Source organism: Harpia harpyja, chromosome 9 (assembly GCF_026419915.1).
Source record: "Harpia harpyja isolate bHarHar1 chromosome 9, bHarHar1 primary haplotype, whole genome shotgun sequence".
NCBI classification, from domain to species: domain Eukaryota; kingdom Metazoa; phylum Chordata; class Aves; order Accipitriformes; family Accipitridae; genus Harpia; species Harpia harpyja.
This window is the reverse complement of record NC_068948.1, coordinates 30,270,483-30,279,284: the sequence shown is the minus strand read 5'-3', so window position 1 is coordinate 30,279,284 and position 8,802 is coordinate 30,270,483.

Below are 8,802 nucleotides of genomic sequence, written 5' to 3'. Positions count from 1 at the left end.
TTTGTGGCAACAAAAATACAGTCACATGAAAGTGGTCGCTACTGAGAATATTACAGCTCTGCTAGGGCTTTAGACTGGGGTTTCTTGCAGGTCCCCTCAACCGAAGATCCCTTGTGGACTCACAGTCTTTTTTATAGACCTGGCTGTGCTGCTTGGCTGACTAATTAGGGATTTTAATACTTCTCCTTACACTTCCAGGTGTTTTCTCTCATGGTAGAATATGCATTTCCCTAGGAGCAGAGGCCAGGAGCCAGGGAGTCATCACATTCTCACGCCTATAACCTACCACTGAGAAAAAGTTACAAGTTACCAAATTTGAAAATAAATTCTAAGATAACTTGCCCACACCTTTTAGTAATCCCTGCAGAATTAGGGAAAGGAGCAATTAGGTGGAGAGAGCAGGTTGTCAGGGAACAGGGTCAGGGAAACCAATTGGAGAAGAGGGAAACATGAAGTGAATTTCATGGTTTATTACTGTCATATGCTGAATAATAACTCATCCTGTGGCCAATGTAACAGCTTTGATATGTTGTTTTTTCTCCTAACCAATGTCCTGCAGATGATCCATGTGTAGACATGGTATCTGGCACAGTCCCACGAGCAAGCACAGTTTTATGGTATCTTTACTACTGATGGCTGAGAGACACTCTGGCTGACATTATATCTAAATGCTTCCAAGCCTTGCATTGATCCATCTGGCAAATATCTTCATTTCCTCTTTACCGTAATTACTTCATGGTTTTACCTTTCTTGCCTCAGAGAACATTATATCATTTTGTTGGATACTTTGTTAGATGTGTCTTTGCTCCCTATCAGTGTCCACCTTGGAGCTGTACCCTAGCAAAGGACTCGCACCCCCTTGGACTCATGGGAAAGGGAAAGGAAAAAGGCTGGTTTAGATCACTTAATCCCTATGCTAGGAACCAACAGTAACATCTCCTGAAGTGAGCTATTTTGCTCATTTTGTCCAGTATGTCTCAGTACTTTTTTCCTAGTCATTTCCAAAAGAATAATGCTACATTCAAGGAAACATTTTCAGTGGCTGATTGTCACTAAGGGTCTAACACTCAGAATATGCATGTGCCCATCCTGAATGCATAGAAACAAACTTTTACATGAAAAGGCTGTGACTGTGCATCCATGCACACGCTATTATGTACAAAAGAAGGCTCTGACCAAATTTGTCTTCAGTCAAAAAACATTCAAGCTTTCTCACCACAATCTCAAAAGGAGTAACACTGATTGACAAAGAGGGCTCAGAACTGTTTGAGGAATGAACCCCAAGCAGCTTTACTGACAAAGTCAGTGTTGCATTAAAGGTTACTTCCCAAAGCTGTACTCCAATACAGGCTTAAGGAGCTAAACATTTTCCAGATGCCTTTTTAATCTTGTACTTGATGGTAAGGGGCTTGCGCTAAACATACTGTTTTGATAAACTGCATGGAAATTATTAACAATGAAATACAGTGTCAGAAAAGACATCTGTAACAGCATCTTGGAAAGCATCTGTTCACTTTGCAGTTTGTCTTAATTCACTGTGATCTGTTTTTGTTACAGTTTCTTCATGTTCTTGTTGATAATTTGCACAAATGGGATTCATGAAATGAGGCAACTCAACTGATCTTCAAATTTTTCATAAGCAACAAAGGTTTTTATAAATGGAGAAAAAATGTAGTTTAAGTACTAGTAAGCACTCAACTCTTTTCTCCTTGAGTGTAGCCCAAAAGATGTCTTTCAGTCTCATCTGCTTTCCTTACAAAACCTGTGCCCATTTATTTCCCAACAGTAAAATGTAGCTCTAAGTTTCTACATCTCTTTCCTGAAAATACATTCCCTAACTAGATGACCAAATACCACAAAAGTGATAAAATCCACATAGACATCTAGGATTGCAAAATCCACTGGCTGTCAGATTTTCTCTTACTAGTGCTGTGAAAAAAGGAGTGAGAGCTCAGCTCAGAAAGGCACTTAAGAATTTGCTTTCCAAAAGCCATCACTCGGGCCTTTTGCTGAGAGAGATTTATCAGGTATGTCTACAAAATTAAAGTTAAATTTGGACATGCTTTAATAGTTCCCCAAAGAATCCTTCAATACTGACGGTCCTATTTTTTGAGTGCCAGTCTGGAAAACTCTGGGCTTCTTGTTTTTTTGTTTGTTTTTTTTTCTCAACATCTCAGATCCTGCTGAAGTCAGCTGATGTTTCCAGTGCTTCCCAAATGTTTGCCTATGGGATTTCAAACTGGCAGTCAAAAGCAAAAGCACACCAAAATCACAATGTTTTGGAATTAGAGCACATCCAGATAATGGCCTTTATTCTGCAGCTGCTGCTTGATCAGCAGCTACAAAATGATAAAGCCCTACTTGAGAGAGAACAAAGCAGCAATCCCAGTCACTCCATATTTTTGCTCAGGCAGTTACAGTATTTCTTAAAGAGATGGGTTAATCTTTAAAACTTTGGCTCTAAGCATATTGCCTCAACAGAACACACATGCTAACACTACAGAATCAATGAGAAATATCTGAAGCTAGCTTTGATCCAAGCAAGAACAGTTTAAAGTTCCAAAGCAGAGCATTTTCCTAATGACAGTATCTATGCAATGAAGCATACTCAACTAGATGCTCCACTGTTCCTTGTAGACAGTGGCTCTAAGGCTGCTGTTTCTATTCAGTTAGTTCCTTCCATTTCCCCTGCCAACATAAAAGGAGGCAATAATTTGCTGCCAATATTTGACAAGGCGTTACCAGCTGTAGCTAAAAAAATAAATTAGGTTTTTAACACCTCAATGTAGATCTTTTTTTTTTTTTAAGTTCCTGCTTGCTGCCCACCATGAGACTATTTTCTGTATTGAGGGATAGAATTTCTCAGGCCACTCCTCCACAACACTCACATCGATTGAAATCAGCCACCTAAGTTCCTGAGTTTTATTCCTGGTGTTCAGCTATAGAGCACATCACTGTCCACAAGCTGAAATAAATAGGAAATTCAGGCTAAGCAAATTAGCAAGCAGAGCCTTCACTGACCAGCTTGCTAGAAGCCAGGCCCTGGAGAAGGGCTCATTTCCCCATGTTTATATTAAAATAAGATGAACTGACTGCTCAGCACTGTATCACATTGAAGTGTATGCATGAGGCACCATGCATCACCTAAGATCCCACAAGTTGCTTCCCCTCCCATGAGAGAGACCACGGAGCAAAATTCTTCTTGTCCAGCACACTGGGCTGTTTTTAAAGTACCACCCCTTGGAGTTCAAAAAACCCCATAAAAACAGAACCCCCTCATCAGTTTGAACTGTCTGCTATTAGAAAGCAAATCATGGGCTGATTTGGGCACATAAATCGTATGTTGCAGGAGGCTTATTTTAAATTACAGCTTCTTACATCACCTTGGCATATATAGTACACTGATTTATGCTCCTTGGACTGGGTTCTTTTTTGTATTAACTCCCATTTACAATTTCCAGACAGGGAGTGGCAAAGTAGATAAAGGTTATGTTTGTGCTTTAGGATGAACAAACAGCAGGCTAGCTCTACGCTTACTTACAAAGGGATGTGTACAAAGGGTTCCTCTGTGACACTTAGAAATTAGATGGGAGTCAATTTGTATGTTATAATCCACTGTCATGCAGTCTAGTCTTACTACCAGAGGTGAAAAACAAAAGCAGAAGTAAGGAAGACGAACACCTTTTAAAGCTCTTTTTCTTGTAGCAATAGAAATACTAATATGCAATATACAATAATGCATATTGCCATTCAAACAAGGTAACAACAGTCTATGGTGATGCTGCATTGTTTCTAGGCAGCCACCGTGTTAATTTTTACCGCCAGTTGTCCTTTCAGAGATTAGATAAGATATTCATCTCTTCATCATCTTGCAAAAGACGATACGCCGCACTAACGTGGTGATTTTCAAGCACAGATAGGTCATTATAAAGAATGGCTGAGTCTGACCTAGCATTTAAAAGAAAACATAGGAAAGGTGATGTTTCTTCCCTGTCTAAAGAGTCTCACATTCAGAAGTTTTCCTTTGATCAGCTACGGAGATTAGTTCTATAGCACAGATAGGAGCATTTTAAGAGCACTTTTCATACTTTGTTCATTGCTGTGAAAAGAAGTAAAAGAAAACTAAAGATGAAAATTCACTGCAAAATCTATTTCATCAGCTGAGACTCACCTAGTCACTTTGCTACATGCTTAAAAAAACAAATGCTGAGCTGGGAGAGATACATAAATTTAGAGTTGAATCATGACACTCTTTTTCAGCTCTTGTGGACGTTGCTGTCATATTAAAGCCTGACTGTACCCAAGTAAGCAATTGCAAGATGTGTCCGAATATTGTTTCCAGAACAGCAAACTGGCTGTAAGCAAGATATAACTGAACTGCTTTCTGTTGCATCTGTGCTCTAGACTATGCTGTCTGGAAGGGCAATTGCTAGTGGGATAGACTAAGACCAAAGGTACTTCACGCCTTATTTTAAGCTCCACGGCATAGATCTGAGATTGATGAATGGCTAAACTGGTCTGAAGACAAAGGTCTTGCTGGAAGCTAATGGCGACAGAGGGTGAGTATGATTTGTTACAGTCCCCACTCAGTTCTGCTTCCCAGAGAGCAGTGTGTATTTTTCTCCCGACACTTTACACCCTCTGATGTTCAGTGTCACAGAAATTAAATTACAACTGTCCTTCCTTGAATTCTTCTACAAGTATTTGGGAAATACAGCAGATCTCTAATTCTTGCATGCATGAAGCTGTAAGAAGTGGAGTGCGGCTTGGCCCAGAACAGAGGCAGAAACTTCTATGTTCCCAAGCTTTCCTGAGCATATGTGTGACTTACCCTAGCAGCCTTTATGTATCTGTGATACACAGCATGATTCAGCTAACATACTCCAGACATATAATTTAGGGTAAGATGCAATGCATCTTACAAACGCCCAAGTGTGCAGTGTCAGTTGAGGACATCTAGACATTTTGTCATTGCTACCAGTGCACTCCCATCGTCAAAACAATACACAGGCATTAGATGCCCAATTATCACTGCAACTAGAGACTTCACAATCTTTGCACCGTTCTGAATTTTGCTGCCATCCTCATCTTCTCCTTCTCTCTTCCACCAACCCAAAAGCCTTATAGAAGATTCTGAGTTCAAAAAAATACACCGATCCAGTCTAGTTTGTGACCAGCTCATTACTGTCTAGCAATTTACAAAGGTTTGAAAAATGATATCCCTGAACAGGTAATGGTAAACATATCCCCTTGCTGCAGGTGCGGTTTTCCACTCCAGTAAAAATAGTGTGTGCAGTGTTGGTGTTCACTGATGAATACAGATAGTGCTGAAATCTTGATCTATGTGGTTAATGTTTGATTCTTCAGATTCACAAGGAGAAAAAACTGTTGAATAGACATAATGTTGAAAGAGAATTTGGAATTACTCTGATGTTTATCTCTTAGAGGATTGGTATACAAGCATGATGTGTTGGAACAACTTCCAAGAGCTGACACACTTTTTGCTCATTTCATTCTTTCCTTTATTTAACTCTGTTGTTCAGCTGTGATTATTACTTTCTTTGGTATTATTTTCTGATTAATCTTTAAAATTATTAGGAATTACCATATGATTTCTTTGTGAATCCAGACAATGAGGTGCAAATGGTAAAGCTTAAGAGTTCTTTCTCTGACACTGTCAAGAATTACAGGAGAATATTTCCTGCAGCAGACCTGTAAAACTGCAGAAGTGCAGGACTTATGTTACATCTCTTTGTACCAAAGGGAAGTGAGAACCTCCTCTCCTCTAGAATATTGTGATTAATAAGCAGATCATTATGAGCTCTGAAAATGATAACTCCTTTGTAATAAAAGACCATAAAAATGTTGAAATCATGTTGTTCATCAGCTGTAAAGCATTCCTTATTCACAAGTCATACCTGGAAACAGAATCATCACAGATTTCTCCACCACCACTGCTGTCCATTCCTGTCCTGGACCAATTGTGTAGAAATGTGAAATGCGTTTCTGTGTCTGCTCATTTATTGATCTCTTCACCTTTTGTCCTGGGTTCAGCTGGGATAGAGTTAATTTTTACAGGAACCTGGGAGGTGGGGGGGCATAGCCGGGGCAGCTGACCTGAACTAGCCAAGGAGCTATTCCATACCATGTGACATCATGCTCAGTATATAAACGGGGAGCGGGCCGGGGGGAGGTCTCTCGACTTTCGGTGGCGGAGCGTCGGGTTCCGGGTGGTGAGCAGTTGCACTGTGCATCACTCTTTTTGTATATTCTTTCATTAGTACCGTTGTTGTTGTTGTAACCTTTTTTTGTGTTGTCCCAGTAAACTGCCCTTGTCTCAGCCCTCGAGGTTCCAGTTTTTTTTTTTCTTTTCTCTCCTCCGTCTCCTCCCTATCCCACCGGAGGGGGGTGGGAGGAGTGAGCGAGCGGCTGCGTGGTCCTTTGTTACCGGCTGGGCTGAAACCACGACAGTCCTTTTTGGCACCCAATGTGGGGCAAGAAGGGTTGAGATAACGACAGATCTGGCCAGAGCGTGTTGAAACAAATTTGTCATACGCATTTCTTATATTAGATAAATAGATGTTAGTCACAATGTTGATTCATTTGTTTACATGGTGGCGTTTTGTAAGTTCTTATGTGCTCTATGTATTGCCTGTAGTTATGTTTCTCACCTCTGGGAGAGTGATTGTGATTATCATTTTGCTGTACTGGGCAATGTCGACTTGTGAAATGATTACATCACTGGTCATGAGGTTAAGCTGGTATCTGTATGAGGCAGTGATATCATTTCCATACTTCGGGCACCTTCTATCGGATTTTATTGGTAATTACACTCACTCCATGGGGAAGTTAGGGGGGGATACTTCCCCCCGTCCGTTCGCCTCCCGTCTCTCCTTCTGACTAATTACAACAGCTTTTGAGAATTTTTAATATCCTTGGGATGCGCAAGCCAGTGTGCTGTTAGTGCTATGCCTCCTGAATATGTTTCAGATCTTGTTTAGGGCTACAAAAAGGGTCTTTAAGAGTACCACCCAGAGATCTGCCCCAAAGCTGGATATTCATGGGTGGCACGGCATGTGGGAGGATATGGGCAGGTATCTAGAGAACTTCTCACCTCCAGTGGCTTGGAAGTTCACTCCCGAACACTACAGAACCCTCATGAAGTGGTAGAATATTTGAAAGAAAAATGCTGTGGCTATTCCAAAGACGTACAAGTCACTGCACTGTGCTGGGCCCTGGCCAGTAGCTACCAAACACTGCTTGATATTAGGCAGCACCCTCAGGGGGAAAAGGGGGAAAAGATGGAAAACAGGACAACAGGCACCGTGACTACCCCAACCCCGACAACAGGCACTGTGGCTACCCCTACCCCGGCAACAGGCAGTATGGCTACCCCTACCCCGGCAACAGGCAGTGTGGCTACCCCAACCCCGGTGACAGATACTGCAGCTAAACCAGAGAACCAACCTGTGCCAGTATCAGTCACCCCTGTACAGAAAAAGAAACACACAAAGAAATCAGTTCGCTTAGTGAGAGATGAAGATGAACCAGGGTCATCGTGAGAACAGGAGGAAGAGGCAGAACCTGAAATAATTACTCAATCTCTATCCCTGAGTGAGTTGCGTGACATGCGAAAAGATTTTAGCCGCCACCCAGGTGAGCACATTGTTACCTGGCTGCTCCGATGCTGGGATAATGGGGCTAGTAGTGTGGAATTAGAGGGTAAGGAAGCCAAGCAGCTGGGATCGCTGTCTAGGGAAGGGGGCATCGACAAGGCGATTGGGAGAAAAACACAAGTCCTCAGCCTCTGGAGGCGACTTCTGTTAGGTGTAAAGGAAAGATACCCCTTCAAGGATGAAGTTACATGTCACCAAGGCAAGTGGACCACCATGGAGAGAGGTATCCAGTACCTGAGGGAATTAGCTGTGCTGGAGGTGATTTATAATGATCCAGAAAATGCGCAGTCACCCACAGATCCAGATGAAGTCCAATGCACACAACCGATGTGGCGGAAGTTTCTACGAAGTGCACCACCAACCTATGCCAACTCATTGGCAGTAATGTCCTGGAAAGAAGGCTATGGACAAACAGTGGATGAATTGGCTGTCCAACTCCGGCAATACGAAGGAATTCTCTCTTCCTCCCTGTGGGCCTGTGTGTCAGCTGTAGAGGAATTGTCCTGAGAGTTCCAGCAATTCAAAGTGGATATGCCCTCCTCCCCACCTGTACAGGCCCGCATCGCAGCTATTAGGAGTAAGCACTCCTCTGCCCAAGAGAGAGGAGAGAGAAAGTACACACGACGGGCTAACCTGTGGTTTTACCTGCGTGACCATGGAGAGGACATGAGGAAGTGGGATGGAAAACCTACCTCAGTCCTGGATGCACGGGTACAGGAGTTGCGAGAAAAAGCAACCAGAAAAGAGGATTCTTCTTGGAAAGCTGCTGCTCCAGTTTCCCGTGAGCAGTCCCCCAGAGGCAGTAGATGGGCTGATGCCATTTCTGATCCTCTTGAAGGGACTTCTGATTCATGTGTGCGAAAAGTGAGTAACGGATATTCTAACCAGGATTAGAGGGGCCCTGCCTCCAGCCAGGTGGAGGAGAGGGACAACCGAGTCTACTGGACAGTGTGGATTCGATGGCCTGGCACGTCCGACCCACAGGAATATAAGGCTCTAGTAGACACTGGTGCACAATGCACCCTAATGCCATCAAGTTATAAAGGGGCAGAACCCATCTGTATCTCTGGTGTGACAGGGGGATCCCAAGAGCTAACCATATTGGAAGCTGAAATGAGTCTAACCG